At 44.8% G+C, this 27,836-nt stretch overlaps 1 protein-coding gene across 4 annotated transcripts in view; it reads right to left on the bottom strand.

Moving 5' to 3' along the window:
* Positions 1–7,273, bottom strand: part of PEAK1 (pseudopodium enriched atypical kinase 1) — a 523,641-nt gene extending 516,368 nt beyond the window's left edge. For all 4 annotated transcript variants that reach the window (XM_085643878.1, XM_085643881.1, XM_085643879.1 and 1 more), the window contains exon 1: positions 7,089–7,273. The gene's annotated coding sequence lies outside the window, so the exon portion shown is untranslated. The remainder of the gene's footprint in view (positions 1–7,088) is intronic.
* Positions 7,274–27,836: the final 20,563 nt, after the last annotated feature.

Raw genomic sequence — 27,836 nt, 5'->3', positions numbered from 1 at the left:
TCAGCTACTGGCTGACTTCACGAGTGACTGCTATTGGCTTTTTTTTTTTTAAACATAGATTAGGGCCTGATAGGTACGCCAACAATAAAAGTTTTGCAAAATTATTGACAAAATAAAATAACCATTACCAAAGCCAGTAGGCGGGTGGTGAAGATGAGAGCTATTAGCTTTACCAATGCTTATTTGTTTTGTAGCATGTATAACCCAGCTGCCTGGCCTGGAACCTTGAAGGTGAGGCCTAGAAGATGGGCCAGTTGGATCAATAGGTGTGGCAGAACTCTGTATGCACACGTGATGAGAGCTTGTGAATCAGCGAGTGCTTCCACTGAATTATATTGAATATAAACCTAGGACCTGAGCTGGATCCCCTTGATGGCCCTTTATGCTCCATCACCTGTGGCCTGTGTCAATATAAAGATCAAGGTTTAGCAATTATAGGGCACTGATGTCAGAAATCATCTGCCAGGAACAACCAATAACAAATGTGCATTGATAAGCCAGTGGGGTCTGCAGGTATATATCTCTACCTAGGCTTGCCATGTAGCTCCCTATATCTAGCATTGACACCTACATCGCTCTGTCTAGTGTTAGCACAGCCAGTACTCTAGACACGATTAGAATGCACATCACTTCTTCCAGGGACAGCACGATCATTTCTCTAGCTAGGGGTGGCATGCCTGGTGTAACAACAAAGTTTGTCAGAATTATCAGTCTAATAAGGGTTGGCATGCCCATCACCCTAAGACTGGTATAAAGATCCATTTAGCTATGACTTGCGTCAGAGCATTCTACACAGGGTGTGCGTGTGGATCTCCCTAGCTTAGCAACTGCATGCAGATCATTCAGCTCTGTGGAAACCACTCTAGCTGGGGATTCCATGGAAATCTCTTGAGAAAGGAGTGTGTGCAGATCACTCTAGCTGGGAAATGCTTGTTGGTCATTTTAAAAGGGCGAGTGGAGGGGGGGGGGAGGGGGGTCTTGGTTTATGGAGCTATGAAGCGCTTGCAAGCCATTAGTGGTGGATAAAAAATTGAACACCTCTCTGGACGGCATGTGAATCAGTTTAGGATTGCAGGGGCTACAAGTTTGAGACTGCATGCAAATCATGTTACCTGGGGTGAGCATGCAGGTGTCACTCGGTAGTATGACGTATCCACATATATCGCTCTTCGTAGGTTTATCATACATATCCCTGTAGAAGGAGTTGCATGTAGATTGTAAACTAGATATTGCTAGTAATCACTCTAGTGAGGGTCTACATGTAAATCACTCCATATTGCAAATGAAGCTGAGTCACTCTTGAGGGGACAGCATGTAAATCAGCCTAGTTTTATTGCATGTAAAGTGCTCTAGCTATAGGTTGTATCAAAATCAAGCTAGATATTGGTGCATGTAAATTACTAGCTAGAGATAGCTCTAGCTAGGCACTGCAACCACTCTAGCTAAGGACGGCACCCAGCTCACTCTAGCTGGGGATTGCAGATACATCACTACAACTCGAGATCGCATGTAAACCAGTCTAGCCAGGATCTGCATGCACAATGCTGCCGCCGCGACCAGGAGCTAGTACACAGATTGCTCTACCTAGGAAACTGCATAGAAACCATGCTAGCTAAGTACGGCACCCAGATCACTCTAGCTGTGGACTGCACTGAAATCACACTAGCTAAGGATGGCACCCACATCACTTTAGCTTTGTACTGCATTGAAACCACTCTAGCTAAGGACGGCACCCAGCTCACTCAAGCTGGGGCTGCACATACATCACTTTAACTCGGGATCGCATGTAAACCAGTCTAGCCAGGGTCTGCATACATACCACTTCCGCAGTGCCCATGCACTAGTCACAGATAACTCTACCTAGCAAACTGCATTGAAACCACTCTAGCTAAGGACGACACCCAGATCACTCAAGCTGGGGCTGCACATACATCACTTTAACTCGGGATCGCATGTAAACCAGTCTAGCCAGGGTCTGCATACATACCACTTCCGCAGTGCCCATGCACTAGTCACAGATAACTCTACCTAGCAAACTGCATTGAAACCACTCTAGCTAAGGACGACACCCAGATCACTCAAGCTGGGGCTGCACATACATCACTTTAACTCGGGATCGCATGTAAACCAGTCTAGCCAGGGTCTGCATGCACACCCCTGCAGCAGCGACCAGGACACAGCTCACTCTAGCTAGGGACTGCACACAAATAAGTCTAGCAGGCGACTGCGTGTGGATCACTGGCTGTAAAATTCATCTGTAGGAATAAATCTTTGTTTTAAATTCAAACAGGTCATTGTCCCAGAGCAGAGACAGCTCAGACAGCGTGCGGTCAGCTGATTATAAAAAGAACAGAAGATATCTGTACATTCCTGAGGAGCAGGAAAAAACGAGCGTTGGTTGAAGGGCAGGCAGGGAAAATTGTAGTGACAAGCACGAAAACTCAAAGTATGTAAGGAAACCATTTCAAACCAGACTCCCATTCACCACTGAAAGAAGCTGTATGCATCCATGGATAGAGAAGGCCAGGACTGCGCAGAAGAAGCGGCCTGCACCGGTACTGAAGAGAAGGGGGGGGGTGAGAGAGACATACCGGGAACAAAAGCTCACAGAGGGCACATTACCTCTCGGCGATAGATAGAGAGAAAGAAAGACCAAACCGAGCGCGAGAGCGCGCTGGGGAGAGGAGGCGCGCCTAAGGGCCGTCATTAGAACATTCCTACAGAGAGTGAAAAAATATAAAAGGGAAAGAACAACCCCACAAAAAACATTAACAGATTCCCAAAGAATTCAAACTGTGAGAAGAAAAAGACGCCCCATATATAAAGAAAACTTTACACATTCCCGCAAGAAATGCAGAGATAAACAGTATACGCAAGTAACAGCATTTCAGGAAAAATAGCAAGTCCAAAACATGGCAGGCTAAAAACACCAAGGCCTCGCTGGAGCAGAACAGCGAAGGCAGCCCACTCCAAGTCACGATGGACTTTAGATAACTAGAGTATCCAGAGGCACAACTACTGAGGGAAAGGCCGGCTAGGGCGGCCGACCTCGAAGCAGGGAACCGGGTTCGAGTCCCGGCAGGGACCCTCAACATCCTGTCATTCTGGGCAAATCACTTAATCTCCGTCCCTAACAACGATGAATGTGTCCATCTGCAACACAACTAGTGCTCATGTAAAGCGCTTTGATACCTCCGGGTCTAGTTCACGCTATATAAAACTACTACCCTCCCTCCCCAAAAAAACTATCTATCTGTGGGCACATAATACACTTCTCTATCGGGAAAGGGTGCTGGAAAAGCCAGCTCGTCGCCAAACTTGTTGCAATAGATTCTCCAGCACGCAGGTAGCACTTCGCGTCTTATTTAATTGATACAAGATTAGGAGGCCAACAGGGCTGCATCGGATGCCAAGCACTCGCCAACTTATTTACAGTTAACAATCTACATGACGTGCAGCATTCCAACTAGTGATGACTAAATACATTCAATACCTCGTCACAATGTACGTAATCAGCAAAACACAACACTCTTTCCTCCCAAGGGCACGCTGGCCGGGCCTAGCATGTCTGAAGTAGTGTGTCAGGACTCCACTCTCTCTGTACTGCACAGATTACCCTTTCTGTCCCCACTGCACCCCATTTGTGACGTAACTGGTCTCCCACCTCCTGGTTTCACCCTCCCAACCTGCCAGTCACTTTTACAAGGCCACCTACACACATTTCAAAATGGATCAGTCCAGGGTCTGGCTGGCGTTTTGGGAAAGACAGCAGCTACATTCACAATGCTCCTTTTACTTTCCCTTAATTCTGGACCCTTCTTTCCTGGCTCCCCTTTTTATCGAGTGACTTGACAGCGCGGAGGTCACCAGACAATAATGTGAGCATCAGTAGAGAGGGCTTTGGCTCCACCCACATGTTGGGAGGCCGGAGTATTTGTAACTCGAGGTGTGTAAAAGGAGTATTTGTAAAAGGTGTGTGCTTCCACAAAAAAGTGTGATTGCCTACCACACAGTTGTGATCATTTTATTTATCCAGTTGCCTGAGCTTTCAGGGGCACACACATGACATTGTAATGCTATGAAAGTGTCTTAGATAACCAGATAATTTATGGTGGTTTTCTCTGGGAGCAGCACAGGTGGCAGGATGGATGCATTAACCTACATGGGAATTTAGGTCTGCTTGAGAGTGCAATGGTCACCTGACCTTAACCTAACACCAATAATATTCTACAGTTCTTCACTTCCACACACATACACATCGATTCTCATGCTATTTGCTTGTAATGCTTCAGATCACCATGCACAATTCTTTTAAAGCCAGACCTATTGCCAATGCTCGTCTTCTATATCATCAATCTCGCCACTCCGAAGAGTTTGAGGTGACCTGGGACAATTTTATGTCAAGACTGACGGCTCTCATTATGCATTACGTTCTTACTTTACTCTCATAGTAGCTATGAGTAACACCAAACACTAGCCTTCATGTCTTAATAAAATTAGGACTTTCCGTTGTTAACACTTAGAAAACTCACGGTCATCAACATAACAGAACAGCATCAAATCTGACAAAAAAACACAGCAAGGAACTCCATGGAACATCAAAGGCTCATGGCTCAATCCTTTGCCAATAAGCACAGCAGTATATCCTCCCAGTGAGGAGGAGCGGGTGGAGAGATAGCGGGTGTGGTCTAGTGGAAATGTTGCTGGACTTGGATTCTGAACATGCATGTCTCAATCACAGGTCATGCATCTGAGCACAAACTGTACCATAGCAAGCATACTGCTTCAACTCTATATTCCTCGTATAGTAAAAATACGTAATGCAAATATGCGTAACCCAACCGTAGAACGTAGGCTGCATGTTTCTCTAACATCCCATCTTGGTTTCACCAATCAGTTGCAACCAAAAACAAAGTAATGCCTGTCACCTCATGTTTGCTATGCGTCCACTAAAATAGCAAGAACTGACAAAACGAATACGTTTGCAATTTGTATAGTGCATGTCGGCAGTAACACAAGCATACATTCAGGGATCCATTACGATAGAATAAAAAACCTACTGCTACCTACATACAAATACCAAACACAGGCACCTACAAGTACTGGAAACATACATGCAAGCAGCAATACCATAGACCAAAAGATTTACAGCCAAACAAGACTAGAAGCCAAAAGATAAAATAGGCACCAATGTACTGAGATATACAAGTGTTTATTCACTCCAGCCACAAGATACAAATGCCCTTATACACAGACAACCAGCTATACAGTTGACACAGTACCAACAGATATACAGGTATACAGACAACAACCACAGCAAAAAGTACATAGAGAGGCACACGTGCAAGTACACAGAGACACACAGGAAGAGTGAGAGTGGCAATCAGAAATAGTAAGAAGGGACAGATTCAATATGAGGCAATGCATAACTGGCACTGGGGAAGAGGTCGACCTATTATTTAGACTACCTGCAAAGGAAACGGGGGAAAGGAAGAAGTTGCGTGTCAGTATTAATTATATCTTTGGCCTTTCCTCAATGAAGTCACTTCTAAGTGCCAAGTGACGGAGACACCCTTAAAGACAGAGCGATCTTACAAGTACTCGTGCGCCTGCAGGCAACCATGATCTTTCAGCCGACACTTGTACACACTCCTATCTCGACAGGCACATACATTAACCCAGCCGTCTTCAAGTACAATATTTAATTTTTTATTCACAATACAACATTTAGGTTTAACATGTTGATGATTTCACTTATTTTTGTTTTCCTGCTTTATAAAGAGCCTCCAAAGCACTTAGTATCAGCGAGTCAATACAATGAAAAACACACAAATATTGTGACTAGAAGTTTCCATCTCACAGGAACACAACTTTTTCAGACCTGAGCTTTCTATAAGAAACCAGTTTCAAGAGATGGTATTATTATAATATTCTAACAGAAGTAAACCAAGACCACAACCCCTACCATGCACAACTTTGTTAAGTGAAAGCCCAGGACAATGGTGACTACGATTAATCTGGTACACATGTAAACTCACATGAACACAGCAAATGCCAGTATCCCAAGTGGTCTCTGAGAAGACGAAATGTCTTTTTTAACAGTGACTCCGATGGAAACCGTACATGACACTTTAGCAGGATGTAAATACTAAACACCGCTCATCATGCACATCCGACTACCGCACTTGCTGCTGCAATCAAAGCTTACAACTTCACAAACAAACCCAAGTCCCTTATATGTATATCATCCTCTAGCTATGAAAATATATCAGAAATCTGTAAGTGGTATCGATTAAGACAAACCTAACAATGTTATTGCAATCTCCATCTCAGGCAGAGAATGTTATCCCTGGCACAGCACAATATCTTGAGCACATATTAATTACAGTTAGCAACCTAAACATATCCTTTGACCCCTACCATGGCACAGAGCCAGATCAGCGACAGAGGACGGTCCAATACACGGACCCTTAGGTGGATAACACATCACAGTACTACAGAACCAAAGATAATGGAGGATGCTATCCCAGGTGCAGTCAAGCGCTATTGCATCTAGCGCCAAGAATTCTTTCGGTAAGTAAGTGACATAAAATAAATGCACATACCATAACCTTGGCTCAGGGCTCACCACGCTATTCTATTCTGTCACAGCCAAGGCCTATACATTGGTACAGAGTTCTGGAAAATACCAACGTCGTTTTCAAAGATTCCCACATCTGGATCACCACCTCCAGCGACAGAGACCCATCATCAGGTGTCATGGGGCTCCATGACGTCCATCTATGGCTGCACCACGAGCACGCACTCAGGTGAGACACCTAACCTAGGTCCTGTCACTAGCCCTTGTCCTTGCCATATGGCGGTACATTGGGCACCTTTGAACCCTATATTTCGTCCATACCCTTTCCCTGGCACAGGAGCCCCTAAGCAGAGAACTATTATCTCTGGAACACACCACCTTTTGCCACAGTGTTATATCCTTAGCATGGAACCCTATCGTTTGCACAGACCCCTCACATCTGCCGCAAGAAGCCGTTTCCTTGCAACAGGCATTGGTAGCTTCCCTGGCGGGGTCAGAGGTCACTCACTCGGGGTTGGGGTTCGAGGTCTCCGTGCTGCCCCCTCATCGGATCCCGATGGTGCTCCAGTACCGTGGAATAGTGGCCTCCGCGCTCTCCGCGCGGTACATACACCAGACAGACATCACTCCCCCCTGAGCCAGCCATGCACAGCCACCAGCGCGGCGCCGCTCCGTGAGCTAAAATCTAAGCAGGAGAGCTGCCAGAGACTGCAGCGCCTGTTGCAGAATAAGAGCGAGCGCCCGTGAAAATAAACCTGACACAATCCCTGCCCAGAAACGATGCCGAATGGGTAAACAACGTCAAACAAGTAGCAGTTGCAAGTGGGACGAGCCCGAAACCAGCTTCTGATCTTATGCATCAGCGTGTACGGACTCTCATTGTTTCAACCTTATTTATTGGGATTTTTATCTGCATCGTCAATGTAACATGACATTTCAGAAATGAATAGAACGTAAGCAGGTTGCTACAAAAACGTTTATATTTTGCACGTATAACAATCAGAGGCGCAGCAAGAGCTTGTGGCGCCTGGGGCTATCCCCCAGGTTGCCGCCCCTGGGGGGGTGGGGGGTTGCTGGGGAAAAAGGACGGCACACACTTGAAAGAGGACCGAGAGACACGTAGTATCGCCGCTAATAGTTACCTCAATCATGCAAGTTACATGCACATACATGACACGGTCCAAGGATACACAGTTCAATACACCAGTGACTGGCAGTACAAAAGAGAACACACAGACTGCATGATCTATCTGGGGACTCAGAAAAACCGCATGACATCCATCAGAGAGCTGCGTGAACAATTACCTGGTAATCCCCTCAGCACAATGCAAACATGCACATACATGACACTGTTCAGGGATCCATCATGTACAGCTGACATTAAATGACCATTCATCATGGTCCCCCCATTAAAGCAGTGCACTGTTTGATCTGCATGGTACATGTTCTTTGCAGCAGGCACATTAGCCCTCTGTGCTACCTTTCCAGGAGTCAACCCTTCCACTAGACAAAACTCGTATCTCTCTCTAGGAAGAACATTAATCACCGAAGTTATCATGACATATATTATTGTTTCTGAAAATTGCTGGAGGCCAGGAAGGAGGCAGCAAGTTTTTTTTAAACCATAATATACTTGCAAACTCTACGCACCCACCCGAAATAGGTACCCAGTGCAGTCACACCGTTCGCGCCGCCCTAACCTGCTCAAGGTTCATGTGACCTCAGTGACAGAGTCACAGTGACTGGATCACTGTTGCTCTAGGGTGTGCTGCTTCGTAGGCCTGCCCGCAAGACTGGAGAGGAACTTCAGTATGGATTGTGGTGGACAGGCCTTCAAGGTTAACTCACAATTGACACCACTAGGGTACACCTGCTTGTGCTAAGACATCAAGCCTTCTAAGGTCTAGTGGGGCCTTGTAAGGTCTAGCATGGGAATATGCTCCCTCAGTAGAGTGGTCTGGAGGACTGGTCATGAAGGCTGAACCCAGTTCCCCTGTTCCAAATTCGACAGATCTGGACATAGTGCCACATCCTCTCCCCCACTGAGAGAAACACGCACTGCCTTCAGCTACAACCTAATTGTGCCCGCTGCAAACACTTGGATGTGGCTCAATTCAAATTATGCACTTGATAAGAGTAATATGGTGCCTAAAAAAAAAAAGTAAAAGCAAACACTCATAGGGAATGCAAGATGAAGTAAAGCATGTGAAATGTAAGAAGAAACAACATGGTTACCTTAACGATCTCTTACTCACTATTCAGAAATCAGGGAGTCGTTTTACCTGAAAAGTTAAGGACATGACTACAGGGCCCTGAAGGGAACCGTTTCAATGTCCATTGCTTATATCCTTACAAAACGTAAGCAGTATGGTTTAAAAAGACCACATCCATAAACACAGAGCCATGGTACACATTTTGTTTTCCAATCCACCCATCAACCAGGTATTGCAGTCCCTCCAGGAATGGTACACTTTCCCACCTGGGGACAACAATGCTGTTCAAAGAAAGACTAGAAAAAAAAAGTAGTGCTTCACTGGCAAACTCTGTAAAGTGAGGCTGATGTATTTGGATGTGAATAAAACCAATCTGGCCACTTTGCATCCACTCTGTCTTGCTTTATTTATGTATTTATTTTTCATATTTAAAACCTTCTATTTCTCTCCATCCCGCTGCACTTTGGATTAGAAAAATGTCAGAAAAAGGGCATTTCCCGCAAGAGTGTTTTTCTTTTTAGGATCCATTTGACAGGAAAGCAACTAAATGAAAGAAGGAAAGAGAGGTTGTGAACCGTTTCTTCAAGTTACGGTTTTCAGTAAGTGAGGAGCAGGACAGAAAGAGAGGGAATAATAGGAAGATGGGGGGGGGACAGCTGCCAGCACAAAAAAGAAGAGGACATTGCCCGAGCCCTATTCCTTCTCTGCCCGTCCCCAAAAGCAAGCCGAGCCCTATCTGAATGCCTTTGTCCGCTCCAAAAATAGTGCCGCCTGGGGTGGACCTCCCCCCCCCCCCTAGCTACGCTACTGACAACAATAAGCCTCGGCAAAGTTCCTTCCATTTTGAGTCCTAGCTAAACTATTTTTTTTATAACTGCTGCATTGAAAACAGAAATGTTTGCATTCTGTATAAAATTCATCAATAAGATAAAGATTTAATTTGATGATTAATTCTACTACTGAGAGGTAAAATAGTCCCTAATGCATTGAATGGATGTACTCCACAGGAAGCAGAATGATACACCAATAGTATATGGTAAGAGAATAATATTTCTCCAGGTGGACAAAACGCCCTTTGTATGCTTATTTTAAACTATTAGTAACCATTGGTCGTAAAGAGGGCTGGACTGTCTAGCCAAACCTAACAAGCATTGGCATAGCCAATAGGTCTCGCTTTTGGGACCTTATAAGTATTTAGTTATGCAGCACAATATCCTTGGTGCAACAACATAAACTGTTGCATAGCTAAACACTTATAAGGTCCCAAAGGCGAGACCTATTGGCTATGCCAATGCTTGTTTCGCATTTGTCACCCAGAGTGGGACGGGTATGCCCAGACTTGGGTCCCGCGCTCTCCATGCCACTGGAGTCAAGGTAGTCTAGCTGATGAGGGATTATACCCTGAAACCGGTCCTAGGATGCTTGTTTCCAGTGCAGTGAGGACCTGGCCTGGCAGTTTGGGCTGGACTACTCCCATGGGGAACAGGGTCAAGACTGATTTGTATACGGCTCGGTCTAAACTGGAATGGCATGGTGAGCAAATAAACGATGGATTTAGCCCAGATCTCTGTACAGGGGTGAATATATGACATTGTTCAGCCTTCTGTCCATCCATTGTTTTTGCACTCATTTGCATGGAGCCACACCTCCTTCAGATCATGCTTGGCTACATGTGGGTTGGCACAATCTGTGCTACAGAAGGGGCAGCAAAAGCATTTGTAGTCCCTTCTTTAATACCAAAGTGTCCCATATGCACAAAAAGCAGACACACGCCTGTTAAACCCCTGAAGCACATGTATAATATTGCCTCAGATGTTTATCAAGACTAACAGTAAATTTAACACACAACAAAAACCTGCTGAATTGTCAATACAAGGTCCTAAAAAATGTTTTGCTGAGAAGTTTAGGTGAGCAGCTACCTCTACAAAAGCTCTATTTCAGTCTCTGAAGAAAAAGTGAGCCCCACAGCAAAGAGTAAGCCCACAAAATGTACTCCTAACTGGTGTTATACCATCCAAGGACACTTCAAGGATGGAACCAAACAAATCAAAAGTGGGATTCCAGCCACAGAACTGAAGCAAGAGGCATTAGTGAGTCCAGGACGTAGGGGACAACACTTAACTACTTTCCTCTATAGAGGCTTTTATTTTGATGAAACGCTACTTGTAATACTTAGGGTTGTCGAACAATGCTGAAGCAGCTGTCCACTTTTGTAATAGAAATCGTAATGAGCTCATTTAGGGAAGGCATCATTCCAACACTCCTGAAGAAGTCTTGATTTACACTCTGTTCTGAAAAAATACCAGGCTTAGAAATTGAGATTCCTTCCACTACCACCCCAGGTGGAGAGGAGTTGGCCTAACGGCTAGGGCGGTCGACCTTGAATCTGTGTAATTGTGTTCGAGTCTCGGCAATGAAGCTGAACATCCTGTGATTCTGGGCAAATCACTTAATCTCTCGTGCCAATCAAAAGAAAAAAAAGCATTTGCAATGCAATAGGTCTCGCATTTGCGAGAGTTTAATCTATTGGCATTGTAAATGACAATGCCTTTTATTTATGTTTTGAAAACCAACACACAAATAAAAGGCATTGCCATTTACAATGCCAATAGCTCAGACTCTCACAACTGCGAGACCTATTGCACTGCAAATGCTTGTTTACAGTAGAATGTACAATAGAAGGGTCAAATTTTGAGTGCAATTGATGCAACTGCTTCACAGAAGACAGCTAATGATTTTTCTCCCACTTTCCAGGGTCCATTCATTCTTCCTTTTATTATTCCAACCTTATTTATTGTTTATCTAGTCCTTACCCACATGCTTACTGAAGAATCAATTGAGGATTCTCCCTGATTTTCTCAAGAGGTGAAGCTGCATATAAATACATTCATGACCCCTTACACGAGTTACATAGACAAATATGCTATTGAATACTTGAAATGGTGCAGTTCTCATCTTAAAAGAGGGTTTTTCAAAGAACATTAAACACATAGCCCTGACAGATTCTACCTTAGCCTTGTGAATAGACTTCCTGGCAGTTCAGCCACCCAAGCTGTGCACAGGTATCACTATTCTCACAAGTGTACCTAAGCAATGTATCAAAACTGTAAACCGTTGTTAATGTTTATCAACTTTTCAAGGTTTTCCAACTGTAAACAGGTAGCAGTTTCCAAATCTAAAGGGGCAATTATAATGCCCAACTGTGACCAGGCAAGATTTCCAAGTTAGAAATTGCTAAAAGTGTTTCCCAACTGACGAGCATTAGTATTACCCAACTGCAAAGAGGGCAATGTTGCCCACATCAACTGTGTGTCATTTCTTAATTATACTAAAGCACTAACGTTTTCCAACTATAAAGGAGTCTTGTTTACCCAATGGGAGGCCTACATTTAATATTTCACAGCTATTAATCAATCTCTATCAGAGAACAATATCCCAAGGAGGTTGACGAACACACTTTCCATACTGTAACCAGGTAACACAATGTAACAAAAATATAATAAGTCAAATAATGTTTATGACAAGTGTTAGACCTGGCACCTTGGCGTGGGTCTCCCTTCCATTTTTTGCTGTTGCCTCATATGTTTTTGCTGGTGTTAGTTGCTCAGGGCACTGTGCCACTGCTGTCCAGTGCCACAATGCAAGTGCTCCCTATTGTAAATTAATGTATGATTTGTGATTCCATGATTGGTTGGTTTGGTTTACCTGTCAGACCCTAGTACAGTGCACCAGGAGTGCCCAGGGCTTGTAAATCCAAATACTGCTGGTGGGCTTGCAGCACTGGTTGTGCCACCCACAGAAGCAGCCTGTAAATATGTGTCTAAGGTCTGCCATTGCAGAGCCTGCGTGCAGTCTGGTACTATCATGCTGACTGGGCAAGTGCACCCACTTGCCAGTCCCTAAACCTTCCCTTTTCTTCATATCAGAAACCCCTATGGTAGGCCCAAGGGCAGGGTGCATTGTAAGTATAAGGTAGGACATGCCCTGGTGGGTGTGTGTGGCATGTTCTAATAGTGAATTACAGCCATTTCGTTTTTCACTATTGCAAGGCTACCTGTTCTCCATAGGCCAGAATGGGCAGTTTGGTTATTACATCTTATAATCTTAACTGACTCAGGGAACATGGTAGAAATTCAAATTTTGTATGCCTGAACTCAGAATGATAAAATACATCTTTTAGTGAAGTTGATTTTAACATTCTGTGTTTGAAAATGCCACTTTTAGAAAGTAGGCATTTTCTTGTCTAACCATTCAAACCTGCCTCTGGTAGGCTGTGTATTCCTTTGTCTGGTTTCTTTGAGTGACAGGGCTGGGGAATTCCAGGAGACAGGGTGAGGTGTCCCAGTGGTGAATAGAGAGATCTGCATCTAGATGAGTGGGAGGAGTTGCACCTGGGACCTGAATAGGGCTGTGCCTGCCTTCCACAATGCTGGCTCCATCTCCTGGGGAGCGGCTGATGTCTCTGCCCTGCACAGTGAATGAAGAGAAGGAATCCTGTCAACAAAGTGCTCCAGGGCTGTACTTGCCTTCCACAATGCTGGCTCCACCTCCTGTGGGGCATCTAATGTTTCTGCCCTACACTGTAAAAGGAAAGGAGAAGTCTGGTAAACAGAGTGCTCAGGAACTGGTTTGGACTGGGCAAAGGCCCCTCTGCCCTCAGAGGACAAAGGATTTTGGGGTATAAGTATTGGGACCCTGATCCCAAGAATTTAGATCACTTTGGGAAAACAAGAAGAACCTCTGCTGAGGGAGGAACCAGAAGAAGCTGAGGAGGAAACTCTCCCTGAACCTGGGTGATTGGCCTGCAGTGGTTGCCTTACTGCCAAAGAGAGGTGAAAGGAACTTTGTGTGTACTTTTGCTCAACTTGTGAAGGATCTCCAAGGGCTTGGAATAGAGCTTGCCTCCTGCTGAAGTGTCAGGAACAACAGACTTCACCCCCCAGTTCCCCAGAGTTCTTTGGCAGTGCCTGCTGCTGTGTTGGGCCTTCTGAGGGACTGCGTGTCGCAAGGAGCTAGAAGCGCGACTCAAGAAGGAGAAGCGTGCTGCCGTCGGAGCTGTTGTCGTCGCATCTCGTAAAGTGTGTCGCCGCTGCAGCATCGCATCGAGCGGAAGCGTCTCGCATCATCCAGGAAGTGTCTCGCAACGCCGAAGAAGCGTGTCGCCATTGCAGCCATCGTAGCTGACGCATTGCACCGCATCAAGAGAAGACTCTCACATCGAGGAAGAAGCGTGTCGCCATCGCAGCCATCATAGTTGTCGCATTGCACCGCATCAAGAAAAGCGCCTCGCATCCACGGAGAAGCGTGCCGCCGTCAGAGCTGCTGTCGTCGCATCGCGTAAAGGGGTGTCGCCGCTGCAACATCGCATCGATCGGAAGCGTCTCGCAAATGTCGGAGAAGAGTGCCGCTGCCAAGGCCGCAGTCGTCGCTTCGTGTAAAGGGTGTCGTCGCTGCAGCTGAAGCATCGAGTCGAGTCTTCTCGCAACATCGGAGAAGCGTACCACATCTGGAAGATCTTCACGTCTTTATTTCTTTGCACCAAAAACTTCATCGCATCAACATCGTTGCAAAAATTTCGCTGCCCTGCGTGTCGTATCTAAAAGGTACATTGACTTAAAGTGTCGCATCTAAGAACTTAAGAGGACTAAGCAAAATTCTACCATCTAAAGTAACAGTATTGTGTATTTTTGTCGTTTAATGGTCTTGTGGTAAATCTATATAAAGAATACTTCTTTTTGATATAAAACCTGTGTGGTGTCCATTTGTAGTGTTGTCACTTGATTACTGTATGTGTTCACAAATGCTTTACACACTGCCTCTGAGATAAGCCTGTCTGCTCGTGCCAAGCTACCAAGGGGGTGAGCAGGGGTTATTTTAGGAGTGTACCCCCTTACCCTGACTAGAGGCGAGGGTCCCTATTTGTCATAAGTGCATACCTGTGCCAACTAGAGACCCCAAGTCTAACAACAAGTCTAACAAACATTGGCAAAGCCAATAGGTTTTGCCTATGCAACATCTACTGGCTCTGTCAATGTTATTTTGCAGTAACATGGCTTAAAGTAAAAAAATGTTTTAAAAAGCACTATGATGAGGTCAATGCTGGCTGCATCATAGCGCTTTTCCCCCCATTAAGTCATGGCCACGCTGCTGTGCAACATTTAACAGAGAAGGGGGCCTGCGGGGGTCAAGCAACACGATAAACACATCGGAGAGCAGCAAGAGGTGCCTAAACACATCAGAGAGTGGGAGAATAAACAACAGCAGTGGTTGGATAAAAACAGTGGAGGGCAGTGAGGTGGTAGGGGAAACATGAGTGGGGTGAAGGGGGGGAGAGGGGGACTGCGGTGAATCTTTATATTTCTTTGTAAAGCCGCATTCGTGTGACATGCTTAGACTGTACTGAGTGTATTACCCTAACTTGGTCTGTGCTGACATAGGTTAATTGGTATTGTGACACACACTGCACTGCTATTGAAAGAAAGGAATCTCGGCCAGGAAAAGGCGCAAAACTACCTATATCCGGTCTCCGCAGTAAGAGCGCATCCCATGGTGCAGTGGTGTATGCATATCACACAGATGCAGCTTGACAAAGAAATATAAAGTTTTACTGCAGCATTCTTGAAACAATGGTCATAAAAAGTGCACAAGCAAACAGTATTTGTCAAAGTAAACCTCAAACTTCACACAAAAGCAGTCGGGCTTCCAGTGTCCTCCTCATTCTGAACGATGGGGGAGTGTCAATGGCACAGCGCAGGCAGGAGGAGAGCGGGAGTTGATTTTAAGGACAATGGAGGGTGAGTAGGTTTAAAAACAACAAAGAGCATGAGGGGGTGGGTTCAAAACAACAGCGGGGAAAGTGGTTGAAATGGGGGGTGCATGAAAAAACGCTGAGCGGGAGGAGGGGGCGGTGGTTGAAACAACAGATACCCAGGGGGAGTAAGGGGGGGCGGGGTAAAAACAGTGGATGAGCACAGCTGCAAAATAAACATGCACTCGCCAAAAGACCTAGTTTAGTAGCTCCAGGAATGAAGGAAGCGGACGAAGACTTCAACAAGCATTGGCCGTAAAAGTAACGCTGCCGTGAAAATACTGGCTCACTGAGAGCAGCAAAGCGGCCTCGCGGCCGCGAAAGTAAAAGTGATGCGATCAAGTGCGGCAAGCGACGTGCTTTATGAGCATGACGAGGAAAGTCATATGGCGCCTCTGCTCGTAAGCGTGCGCCTGCACACATGCACGCAAGCTGTCGGCCGGCCGTGGTAGCATTTTTTGAAGCCCTTACTAAAAGTGTCGCCAGACCAGCACATGCGCTGGGTCAGGCGAGACCTAAAAAGGAGTACTTTGGCACTGCCTATTATGTCAAGTAAACATTATTTTATCGTTGTTTCGAACAATATTAAATATTTACCCTTTTCATAATAAACTATGCATGTTTTATTAGTTGCTGGAATGTCATGCTACACTCGATCACATTATCTATACTACAGATCGAACATCTTTGATCGCCTATATAGATTACATTTTCAAATATGCTCTTCTTTTTCTTTACAATGCCCAGTTCCTCTGAGTATTTTTTAAGGACGATTGAAGCAATGCCAGCTATATTCTCAGGGACACCCACATAATTTGACACTATGTCTGAACATTTTTGTAGCTCTGCATTAACTTATTTCTTTCTAACCTGTTATGAATGTGCTCATTATAAGAGCATCAGAGAATGATAACAATCTTACACAAAGTACATATTTTGTTACGTAGTTTACCTTTTTTGGGCCAGTGATAAACTATACACGCATACACACCGGCACTGAAAAGCATGTCTACACAGATAGACATATACATACAAAAAACACAAACATACACTCAAATACATAGCTCGCAATAACATACACACTTGTAGACACACAAATACATATTTACACACTGACACGTCAACGCAAACATGCCAATAATCATACAAACCCTCACAAATACTGATACACACATGTAAAGTCTACGCTCACACACACAGGCATGCATGCAAACACATAGCTACACAAGTACACATACATACCCAAAGCCGGACATTTACGGAAGCTCACATGTACACACAAAACACACATATGCATAAATGCACATTGAAACATATGTATGGCTGAACTAATGCACAGATGTACAAATGTACACATATTTGACACAAGCACACTAATACTTCTACAGAGGAATGCGCTCACACACATGCAAAGATCACTGCCTATTAATTCAAAATAATAATTTTTTCTCTGTGTTCCAGAAAGTACTTTGGGTCCTCAATTAAGGAAGAGCTCTATAAGTGCTACCATACAATAACATTTAGTACAATTTCTATTGGATGAATCTATGTACTTAAGACAGCCAACACTATTTTAGGTTCCTCTGCAATTCTGACTGGATACATCAATCTATGCATTACATCAAATACTTTTTCAGCTTTCCTCTACAGTTCTTATTGGATACCTCTATGTATGTTATCCAGCTAATACTATTTCAGTTTCACCCTCAGTACTAATTGGATTCATCCAGGTACGATTGTAACCAATATTATTTTAGTTGCTTCATTACTAGTCTCTTTGGAGTACATCATTACCTCCCTTCAAGCCAATACTATTTCCGTGGCCCAACTATAGTCCTGATTGGATACACATATGTATCTCTTGCAACCAATGAAATACAATTTATTTTCTATTTCTTACTCAATATTTATTTCTAAGTGGTAACCAATGAAATGTGAGTTTTCTTTCTTGCAAATCTGATTTGCTACATCTGTTTCACAGTTGCAACTAACGAGGTCTCAAAAATATATGAATACAACTTTGAGTTAGTGCCCTTTAATGCACCGCTTCCATACCTGTGGGAACACAGGGGCAGATTTACAAGCCCCTTGCTAGACATTTACGCCGCCGTTGCGTCACTTCTGTGACGCAGCGGCGGCGTAAACTATGCGCCATGTTGCGCCTTATTTACAACGTGACGCATCTAGGGAGATGCGTCACGTTGTAAAGCCCTGCGCTACATTAAACCTGCGTCAGGTTTTATTTATGCAGGATGGGCGTTCCGTCGGAAAAAGCCTCGGAAAAGTGACGCAGTGAAATCTACAAGATTTGCTGCTGCGTCAAAACCCTGCGCCTGCTTGAAGGCATGATGCAGCATGTTCGGTATGGGCAGCCCCTGAGCATTGCTGGAGTTGCGCCGTGCTTGTGACACGACTCCAGCAATGCGCCGCCCTTATGCCATCAGATGCGTCACGCATCTGTTTCTCCTTGCGCCATGATGCGCTGCATTGTAAATGCGGCGCATCGGTGGTGGCGCAAGGGTAAACTTGCGTGACGCATCTTTCCTGGCGCATCCCTGCTGATTTGCAGGGATGCGCCAGGAAACATAAATCTGCCCCACAGTGTTTTGGGAGCTAGGGGGCAGGGAGCCAAGAGAAGTGCTGAACACGCTATGCTGAGTTCCTGATCAAGACATCGAATGTTTCCGCTAGCAAGGGAAAGACATACAGGTAAGTTGGGTTTGACAAATGATTTCTACTCTTGTGACTGAATGTTTATTTGACAATTGTGTTAAAGTGTCATAGAGTTTGGATGAGATAGATAATGTTAGGAGTAGTCTTTGCCTACTGCTTGGTGCTAGTCCTCATTTTAGGTGCAGGCTTTCTGGCAATTACTATTCTGTCATTTTGCCTATATTCATTAATTGTTTAATATACAGCTATAATGTAGAAACTGACAACATTAGAAGTATATTCTTTTGTGTTATCACATCTTTGTCACACACAATGAATCCTATGGTAGGGATGTTGTCCAGAAACCTAGTTTGTGTCATATCTACCCAATGAGATACTTGTTAGGGCATTCCTACCCGTCCACGTTGGTTCACCAGCAGCCCGCGGTATGTGGTCAGTTTGAGGAATTAGGGACGCAAGTCGGGATGTCGTGGAACCCGAGGCGTGCAAGAACATATGCACAGACCCGTGTGCACACAAAGATGTACACACACACACACACACACACACACCAACATACAAACATACATATGAATATATATACACACAGGCACTAAAACAAACATTTCAATTTATACTGTAATAAAGGGGTTGGACAGTCAATATTATGATACCTGCTTCACACACTGGACAAGCATGAATACACCAGCGACTTATCTTACTGTGTTCGAAGCCTTGGCCATTTGTGGAGCTTTGTGGAATGTATCAAGATTTAGCGTTTATGATGTAAAAACGACTTTTCTGTATTTGTCCATAAACGTTTCCACATTCGGACGGGAACTCTGTTGAGATGACCTTACAACGGGTAGAATGCTGTGATTCATTATTCGTACAAATGTTAATCATACCCTATACTTAGATCCAGCATCCAGCGCATATTGATGAATATTTCTAAGTTACTCTTAAAAAACGATGCTGTTTATGGACGATAGTGACATTTCATCAGTAATGCTACACAATCCCTCTGGCCCCAGGGGGGGCCAGCTCGGTAGCCCCTAATGATTCCATAGCCACATGCATAGGTCCTGGGTGGGGACTTCACAGGGTGCTGCGATGCTCCACGGTCTTGTCGGTGATGGTCCGGCCACGCCTCTCTACATCTTGGCGTTGTGCTTCATGTCTGGGGTGCCCACCGCCTCCAGAGGCTTCATGCTGGTGCTGGGAGCCAGCCTACTACATAGTCTTGCTGCTCTGACAATCTAGTGCAAACCTTATAATGCCACCCCCAACCCGGTGTAAAAAAACAGAAAAGCGACCCAGATTAACAAATATATTTTCTCACAATAAATCTATAATACTTGCGGCTCTGAGCATACATACCAATTCAAACATTGCAGATATTTCAGTTATCTATTTTACAAATGCACCCAAATATATGATTGCCGACATGGTATTAGCAACCTGGTCTCCCTGAAAGTGCAAAAGTGTCAGGGGTGTGCAGGAGTTTCAGGGTTATTTGATCCCCCGTCACCCCGAGCCACACTATGACACATGCAGGACATGAGTGATAAACAACATTACTGGTGGCTCATCAAAGAGCAGGTCCCTGCCACTACAAACACGTCACTGTTACCAACATATTGTTGGGTACTCCAGGGGCATTCTAAATGTTCCTCGTGGCCAGAGCCTGGCACTTTCTCTCTGATATCAATTCATGCCCCCTTCCCCACACTTTGGAGACCTGTGTTATAGTGGGTTCTATGGATGCGAGACATACCGCTGAATGAACAAGTGTGTTTGTGTGTTTCCACACCTGCCTAAGACTTTCGTTTAATCACAGACAACCAGAAACCTAAAAGACATACCCAAACAGGCCCTTTGAGATGTGCAAGTGAGTTGTTTCAAAAAGTGCAATACTCAAATCTTGCCACACTACACAGGGTCCACTACATCCATGGTCCTGGTACATTTCAAACTCTAAAGTACAGGAACAAGTCGTGGATGGAATGCTTGAGTTGATCTCAGCCACTGGGGACCACTCAGAGCCGCATCACAATCCATTGTTCTTTTGCATATCATATCACCTCCGTTTGGACCCAGCTATATGCAAATCAGTCTTGACCTTGTTCCATTCGTAACAGTTAAGCCTGAACTCCCAAGCCAAGTCCTCCCTGAGCCAGAAACAAGCAACCCAGGATAGGTTTCGCCCTAGTTATGGGCTCATCAGCCGGTTACAGCTTGGTTCCAGTGACGCAGTGTGCACGGGGCCGAATCCCAATCCATTGTTATTTTGCACTCCGTGTCACCTCAGTTTGTCACAAGGGTGAAACCTGTTCTGAGTTGCTTGTGCTCTTGTTCAGGGAGAACCTGGCCTGGCAATTCGGGCTGATCGGCTCCCATAAGGAACAGGGTCAAGACTGATTTGTATATGGATGGGTCCAAACTGAGGTGGCATGGTGGGTGAAAAATGATGACTCCGTGGCGTAGCTAGACTGTGAGCCACCCGTGACTAGTCCATGTGCGGCATGTAAGAGTGGGGGGGTGCTGGCGAGTCCTGCGATGACCGCAGGTAGGGCCGGGGGGTTGATGCTGATTCCCACGGCGGCCGCAGATAAGAGCGGGGAGGACGCCGCCCCCAAAACTCCCCTTGCTACACCACTGTGATGGCCTGGGATGCGGCCGGAGCGATTGCCAGTGGCTGAGATTAATTCAAGCATTCCATCCATTGCCTTGTTGTTTGTGCATTTCATACTCAAGCATGACTGCAAGTTGCAGAGATGTAGAGTTACCTCACCCTGATCTTATATGTAGCGTACACATTCCCTACTGTGTTAAACATGCAGAGCAAACATAAACATATATATAGACGCCCAATAATGGATTCTTATCAAATGTGAAGAACTTCAAAAAACAGAATTCTAAATGTAGAAAGTAATTCAGAGCAAATTTGACTGCCCTTTTGCAGCAGCAGGAGTGAGTCAGATAAATAGCATTTCACTCACAATAACTGACAGGTTATCCCTCAAGTGATGTAGAGCATTCTGGTAAGGGCCTTGCAACAGTCGTGAGGCGCTGTTCAGGAAAACACAGGGAGTGCCAGATGCTCTTGCATGTGATAGGGAGTAGCACAAGGGGGTACCATCTGATAGATGGAAAAGCTGTACCCTAAAAGATAGAAGGCAAGGTAATAACGAGCTGCTTCACCTGGCTGGAGACCTGAAATTGAGCCCTTTTCCTGTTAAATGTCTTCATGGCTTACAGCTTACAAATAGCAGAATATTGTTTTAAAACGTGCTGTACCCTAAAGCTGCAGGCAAATATGAAGATTCCATAAAAGGACAGAGAGCTTGATTGGAGAGTTTTGCTTGTATGGTACGAGTGGATCCACTTCCAATGAAAATGTCCCGAATGTTAAATGCGTGGAAAGGAACTACGAGCATCCAAACTCATAAGTGCATATTCACCCAATTTTGGCCGGGCTCTTATAAAAGAACCAATCTTAGTATTCATATGAGGAGATGCCACACATTTTGAAATGTGGCTCAAACTATAACATTCATCATCATAGCAAGGTAATTCAAACTCCTAATTTGTCTTTAAAGGATGTACAAATCTCAGTACAATATGATTTCCCTTTTGAAGTCAATCACAGTGTTAGAAATGGGGTTTCTGGTTGGCTAGGGTAGGCACCTAAGCCAGGAAGAACCCGCCACTCTAGTCAGGGCAAGTCAGTTACACACCAAAGATAGCCTGTGCTCACCCTCTAGTAGCTTGGCGCAGAGCAGGAAGGCTTATAATTAGAGGCAATGTGTAAGGCATTTCTGCAACACACTCACACCAGAAACACAATGAATACACCACAAAAAGGACTCCACGCAGTATTATATAAAAATATATTATATATTGTACATAAAACATAGTCGTAAATTACATGAATCATACATTTTGTGCTTGTTATGCAAATCCTGAATTAATACTTGTTATCCTGACAGTGCAAGAATCAAAACAACATACCTTAGGAAACACGAGAGCATGAAATGCAGCAGAGTAGAAATAGGTGCATAAATCACCATATTAGTGTAAGTATCATAACCTTATTTGGAGACAAAGTACATAAATTACCAGAAGATCAAAAGCACCTTGGAGGTAATGCAGACTTAGTAGGATAAATCACAGGAATCTTCAATACTGTGCACATAATGCAACGGGTCATGCATAAAGCACATCAATCATTATGAAAGTATAGGGCACAGCCTTCCTGTGCTCCTACTAAACATCATACGGTAATTAGCACCAACTCATAGGTTACAGGAGTGCCTGCACACCTACTCCATGAATTTCTGTAATTCCAGGGAATTCCTTATACCAAGAAGCGGGGGCCTCCGTCGAGGTTTCACCCCATCCTACACACTGATCCAAAGTCCCCAACAACAAGATCCAATGCCCACAGGTATGTCCAACCATGAAGTGGGGGGTACCCACTGTAGCGATCTGACCTCACTGCAGAGGCAGCAGGTCAACACAGCAGAGCACATTGCAAAGTGGCAATCCCTCCTGGCAACACAGCAATCAGCTTGTAGCAGCGGCAAAGTGGCAGTCCCTCCTGGCAGCATAGCTCCTCTTAATTGCAGAGTATCCTCAGGACCCCAAAGTGAACTAAAACATGTGGTCTGAGCCCCTGTACTTGTACTCCAAAATGTTTTTAAGGGGGCACTTTAAAAGGAAACTTAGAAGTGCACAACACTCCCTCTCAACCCCAGCCCTGTCTCCAGACATAAGCAGGGGGTAAATCAGCACAGGTCAGGACACATCTTATACAAATGTAAGTTTGCCCCACCTCCCTCTCTCCTAGCCCAGGAAGACCATCAGTATTCAGATGAATGCGGAGGTAACCCTGTTACACCCAACCCTTTCTGTGTGGTAGATGTCTGGAAAAAATACACAAAGTGTAGCTGTAAACCAGGCCCACACGAGGATTGGAGTAAGGTGGCAAAGCCCAAATAAGCCCAGATAAATGCCCACTTTCTAAATGTGCAAAAGAAAAAATTGATGGACGGAATGCTGGACAATGCAAACATTCACCCCCAGTCACAAGGATCTGGGTTTAATCCATCATTCTTTTGATCACCACACCACCCCAGTTTGGACCCAGCCATATGCAAATAAGTCTTGACCCTGTTCCTTATGGGAACAGTCCAGCCAGAACTCCCCAGCCAGGTCCTCCCTCGACCGGAAACAAGCATCCGGGGACCGGTTTCAGGGCACCACCCTTCATCAGCCAGGCTAGCTTGAATCCAGTGGTGTAGTGAGTACGGGACCCACGTCTGGGCATACCCTTCCAAACTTAGGGCGACATATGCAAAATAAATAATTTATGGACAGAATGCTGGACAATGTAAAAATTCACTCCCAGTCACAAGGATCCGGGTTTAATCCATCATCCTTTTGGTCACCACACCACCCCAGTTTGGACCCAGCCATATGCAAATCAGTCTTGACCATGTTCCTTATGGGAAAAGTCTAGTCCGAACTGCCAAGCCAGGTCCTCCCTGGACCAGAAACAAGCATCCAGGGACCGGTTTCAGGGCATCACCCTTCATCAGCCAGGCTAGCTTGAATCCAGTGGTGTAGTAATCACAAGACCCAGTGTCGACATATGCAAAATAAATAATTTATGGACGGAATGCTGGACAATGTAAAAATTCACTCCCAGTCACAAGGATCTGGGTTTCATCCATCATTCTTTTTCTCACCACACCACCCCAGTTTGGACCTAGCCATATGCAAATAAGTCTGGAACCTGTTCCTTATGGGAACAGTCCAGCCTGAACTGCCAAGCCAGGTCCTCCCTGGACCGCAAACAAGCATCCTGGGACCGGTTTCAGGGCAATACCCTTTATCAGTCAGGCTAGCTTGAATCCAGTGGTGTAGTGAGCACGGGACCCACGTCTGGGCATACCCTTCCCAATTAAGGCGACATATGCAAAAGAAACAATTGATGGACGGACTGCTGAACAATACAAACATTCAACCCCAGTCACAAGGATCTGGGTTTAATCCATCATTCTTTTGCTCACCTCACCACCCCAGTTTAGGCCCAGCCATATGCAAATCAGTCTTGACTAACCCTGGGCGCAGTGCTACGCTCCGGCCGTGGAGTGTACGTAGCTTTGCCTACTTCGCGATCCGCGAAGTAGGCGTAGGGCATGCAAGCTACGCACACCCACGGCGGAGCGAGTTACCCGCCACCCGCCTCCCTGCCGCCCGCTTTTAAAATACATTAAGAATAATGTTAAACTTTTAAAAAACAAGGTTTAAGTAAACTAAATATCTTACCTGAGCTGCAGCGTCCCGGGGCTCCCTCTTCCTTCTCTCGCCGACGACTTCCTCACAAATGTGCATTTGTTGCGACAAATGTGTATGCGCGGGCGGCCGCACATGCGCATTTGTGAGGAAGTCATCGGCGAGAGGAGGAAGAGGGAGCCCCGGGACGCCACAGTTCAGGTAAGTTATTTAATTTACTTAAACCTTGTTTTTTAAAAGTTTAACATTATTCTTAATGTATTTTAAAAACAGTCCTGCCTGAACTGCCAAGCCAGGTCCTAGGATGCTTGTTTCCAGTCCAGGGAGGACCTGACCTGGCAGTTCAAGCTGGACAACATGTTCCCCTTGGGCGCAGGATCAAGACTGATTTGCATATGGCTGGGTTCAAACTGGAATTGCATGGGGAGCAACAAAAACGGTGGATTTAGGCCCAGATCTCTGTACTGGGGTGAATGTATGACATTGTTCTGCATTCTGTCCATCATTTGTCTTTTTGCATATGTCACCCCGAGTGGGAAGGGTATGCCCAGACGTGGGTCCCGTGCTCTCCATGACACTGGCCTCATGCTATCCTGGCTGATGAGGGGTGAAACCTTGAAACCGGTCCTAGGATGCTTGTTTCCAGTCCAGGGAGGACCTGGCCGGGCAGTTCGGGCTGGACTGTTCCCATTGGGCGCAGGGTCAAGACGGATTTGCATATGGCTGGGTTCAAAGTGCATGAGGAGCAAACAAATGATGGATTTAGGCCCAGATCTCTGTACTGGGGTGAATGTATGACATTGTTCTACATTTTGTCCTTCATTTGTCTTTTCGCGCTTTCTAAATGTGGCATTTCTAAAATAGTAATTAAAAAATCCAACTACACCTGTAAGCAGGATTTATTACCACTATTCCAAACATACCAAACGTAACAAAGCTACTCCTTTCAGATCGGGAATTACCATTTGAACACATATAAGGGAATTTCTCAATGCTAGCCTATGAGAGGAGTAGGCCTCACAGTAGTGAGAAACAAAATAGGCTGGTTGCCACTACCAGGATATGCCACACAATAAAGGCACATGTCCTACCTTTTACTTACACAGCACCCTGCACATAGGGCTACCCAGGGCCTACCTTAGGGGTGACCTATATGTAGTAAAAGGGGTGTTTTAGACTTGGCAAGTAGTTTTAGAGGCCAAGTCAATGTGGCAGTAAACTGGGCACACAGGCACTGCAGTGTCAGGCCTGAGACAGGTTTGAAAGGCTGCGTCAGTGGGTGGCACAAGCAGTGCTGCAGGCCCTCTAGTAGTATTTAATTTAGAGGCCCTGGGTATATGGTATACCACTTTACACAGAACGTACAAGTAATTAAGTATGTCAAACAGGTGTAAACAATCATACCATGCACTTTAGCACTGTATAGCATCCTAAAAACAAAACAAAAAAAGGTCAGATCGGAGGAAGAATGCAAAACGTTTGGGATAGCTCTGCAAAAGGGGCCAGGTCCAACACACAATAAGACACCGATTGAGGTGAAGGCTACCTGTAAAAACCTTATATATATTCTAAAAAAAGAAACACACACATACACACACACACACACACACACTGGTGAGTACACAAAAAGATCTAATAATTATGTGGCGAGGCTCAAGGAGAGACCAGACGAGAAAAAGAGCCACTGAGCGATTTGTAACGCAGTAGCATGGTAGCCAGGTTGAGATACCAAATTGTAATTGGATTATTGGAACCCCTCTCGTCCCTGTACGGCCACCTGAAGATGAAGATACAGAAGAGTGCCTCAAGCAAGTCACTGAGACGTTTACCGTAATAGAATAGAACGTATGTGGGGCCCTCCATAATCTATCATCCCTTCTCCTACACTGAACTTCATGTCATCATCTGCACTTAAATTATTTTTACTTATTTTACCTTTACTTGCATATATGTTTGTCACAAAGCATCTCACTGCCTGCATTAACAAAACAATTAGCCTCATTCACTCTCAGGTCCGCTCACTGATAACTGGTCACTTAATCAAAATTCAGCTCCCAAATTACAATTAAAGTGTTAGATAGAGCACAATATTAAAGTATTATTTTTAATGAGCATTTATACAGCATTTCGACACATTTACCATAAATTGTTTGCATTTTCACTAAGTGACCCTTTATTTACAAGAATTTAAAGAATCATAAAAATCACTCTGTCTTTATTTTAGTTTATACAACCAGGCCACAAATGATTAGCGAATTTCCTTTATATTTGTGCTGAGACATATGTGGTTGTGATTAGCAAGGTATAAAAGGCAGGATTCATTCTTGGGTTGTTATTGATGTTATTAACGAGTCAGTCCAGTATAATTAAGACAAGCAGAGTTCACACTGCTTGTTGTGAAATCATTTTGCTGTTACGTTTTTTTCCTGTTTTATAATGATTTAACAGTGCAATCGCAGCTGCCATGTTGGTTACCCCCAGGGCCTTTAAAGCCTGTGTTTTACCTGCCTGACTGTTCACGCCTTCTCGCTTCTGATGTGCACCAGCCTCGTCTGCCTACTTGGCACTCAAAAGCGTTTACTGAGAATCTGGTTAGCTCAGGAAGAAAGTTCCCTGCGTGCATCTTATTTTCACGGTCTTTTTGCACTCTTCTAATGAGAATGCCCTGCACCTGTTACTAGCATTATTTAAAAGTTATGGTTTGTGTCACGTGAACCTTCCTACTGTTGCCTATGTGTAGAAAAAGTATTAAAGTTGGGAAATTTTGGCAAAGGTTAGCATCTGATGCACTAAGAGGTTTATTTATTTATTTATTCATTTATAGAGCGCCTGGTTACACCACCGGTGTGTCCCCGCGCTTCGAGAGAGTTAAAGGAGATGAGGATTATCCTTGAAGTGGATGTACAAATAGCCAGGTTTTTAGTTGCCTACAAAATTTTATTTTGCATGGCTGTCTTCTTAAGTTAGCAGGTAGGCTATTCCATAGTTTTGTGGCTCTGTACCTGAAAGAGCGTTCGCCCATTCTGGCTCTAAAAGTTCTTGGTACGGTCACCAAGTCCTTATCCAGTGATCTTAAACAGCGCCCTGGTATGTATTTAGTGATTAAAGGTTGCAGGTACCTTGGTCCTTTCTTTAGAAGAATTCGATGGCAGTGGCACATTGCCTTAAACACTACTCGCTTCTCCACTGGCAGCCAGTGGAGAGCTGTCAGGGATTTTTTAGCGTTGGCTATTCTTGGCAGCCCCAGTACCAAACGAGCTGCCGCATTCTGTACCCTCTG

Source organism: Triturus cristatus, chromosome 3_1 (assembly GCF_964204655.1).
Source record: "Triturus cristatus chromosome 3_1, aTriCri1.1, whole genome shotgun sequence".
NCBI lineage: Eukaryota > Metazoa > Chordata > Amphibia > Caudata > Salamandridae > Triturus > Triturus cristatus.
This window is presented reverse-complemented; position numbering and strand designations above follow the sequence as displayed.